Consider the following 2,398-nt stretch of genomic DNA (forward strand, 5'->3'; position numbering starts at 1 on the left):
GTCAGGCAAAAATGTCAATTTATAAAAGTAGGAAAAACCAGATAGAAAATGTGAGTGGACTAGAGCTGAGGAAGCTGTATGTGTCTCTGGTGAAGGCCAGAGTGAGAGTGGACTTCAGGTTCCTCTCTCTGATGAGAGACAGACAGCAGTTTTTAGACCAGTGGTGTTTCTCCACGGCTCTGTGCTCTGTGGAGGACGAGGAGCTCATCTTTCATTCTGGGTTTTTATGAGATTGTTATTTTTAAATGTGGTTTTAATTTTTTTTTGTGCATCTAAAAACAATATGATGTTCTGGTAGAAAAGAAAACGTTTTTCTGAAAATAAAGGTTTTGTAAAAATCAAAATCTCTCTATGTCTCTCTCTCTCTCTCTCTCTCTCTCTCTCTCTGTCTCTGTCTCTGTCTCTGTCTCTCTCTCTCTCTCTCTCTGTCTCTGTCTCTCTCTCTCTCTCTCTCTCTCTCTCCCTCTCTCTCTCTCTCTCTCTCTCTCTCTGTCTCTGTCTCTGTCTCTGTCTCTCTCTCTCTCTCTCTCTCTCTGTCTCTGTCTCTGTCTCTCTCTCTCTCTCTCTCTGTCTCTGTCTCTGTCTCTGTCTCTGTCTCTCTCTCTCTCTCTCTCTGTCTCTCTCTCTGTCTCTCTCTGTCTCTCTCTGTCTCTCTCTCTCATAGCCTACATGTCATATATTAAATATTTGTCACATATATACTACACTGTACTGATTGCGATACAACACACTATATTACAAAACAATTACATGACACAACAGTTACAGTTTTTGTATAATATAATTACTATATAATAGGCTACTAAACAGATCTGTTATTTTGGGATCCTAAGTGGTGTGAGGCCCTCAGGCTGTAGCAGGCAGATCCATATGTAGCTGTCAGTGGAGCTGCTGTCCCTTCTCCTAGGAGAACTACCAGCTTCTCTTCTGGTCTTAACTTTGGGAAGATTTATTTTTCTGGCTATTTTTCCAAGGTGTAATTCTCTTAGTGAAGATAGTTTTTCCCAGTGGAGGAGGAAGTGTATCTCTGTCTGACCCAGCTGGTGGTCACTGAGCCTGTATTTAGTCAGGATCCGTCTGTTCTTCATATCTCTGACAGTGTGAAGATAATCTGTCAAATAATAATTTAGTCTACTTTGTTTGCTTTCTCCAATGTTCTAAATATTGGTCTTTTGAATGATTCATAATTAGTTTTGTTCTGTTGTGTTATGAACCAGTGCTGATGGGAGCCTGGTTAGTTATCTTCACCATCAGCTGACTGAGGGGACTGGTTCTGGTTAGTTATCTTCACCATCAGCTGACTGAGAGGACTGGTTCTGGTTAGTTATCTTCACCATCAGCTGACTGAGAGGACTGGTTCTGGTTAGTTATCTTCACCATCAGCTGACTGAGAGGACTGGTTCTGGTTAGTTATCTTCACCATCAGCTGACTGAGAGGACTGGTTCTGGTTAGTTATCTTCACCATCAGCTGACTGAGGGGACTGGTTCTGGTTAGTTATCTTCACCATCAGCTGACTGAGGGGACTGTTTTGTGGGGAAAAGTAAGCTGGAGCAGCAGCAAGTATGGCCATCTCCACCTTGATGAAGGTGCCTCTGCCATGCTTTCTGTTATGGAGAAGTTGTGGCTTCAGAGCTCAGTTGTGACGGTCAATTCAATGAGAGAAACTGATATGCTCAGGACCTCGAATGCTGAGGCCGTCACAGCTGCCAGTGTAAAACATAGTCTAGAGTCTAAGCACAGCTAAAATACATATGGTGCTGGAATGGACAGTTAGACTTTAAAAAGCTGTGACATCTATTGTTGGTCTTGTTCTGTGTCCATTAAACTGTCCAGCGTGGGTTTTGTCTGCAACTTTGTGCATGATAAGCCAATGTTAATTCATTGAGTTACTGCAGTTGTAGGCCTTATATGCCTGCCATTTTATTAAATAATCAATTTTCATGAGCTTGAAATATTCTATATTATTATCACTAAGGGCCTGGGCATTTATTCTGTTTTTGAGCAATTTTTCCAATAGAAATGTATTAAATTGCACTATTTAAATCTTTAAATGCTGTTTTCTCAAAATGAGTTTTTTGTCATTCTCCAGTAGAAACATCTCAGCCTGTGTAGCACCTATGTACACCAAACTTTCCAGTTATACACTTAGTAGTATTCTGAAGATATTTACAGAGGGATTTGTTAATAAATCATTCCTGGCCTGATTTATGTGACATTTTAAGCAAAAAAACATGGCGAAAATCGATTTTTTAAGGCTATGGACAGTATATTTTGATTTCCTAGGTAATGAAAGCAGATATCCTGAAATCCCTCTGTAATTTTGTTTATATCTTGCGTGTAAACAAAATGAAAAAAGAATTTTGCACCTGGCTTTATCATATGTTCAGATCTCGAAA

Source organism: Sander lucioperca, chromosome 21 (assembly GCF_008315115.2).
Source record: "Sander lucioperca isolate FBNREF2018 chromosome 21, SLUC_FBN_1.2, whole genome shotgun sequence".
NCBI classification, from domain to species: Eukaryota; Metazoa; Chordata; class Actinopteri; order Perciformes; family Percidae; genus Sander; species Sander lucioperca.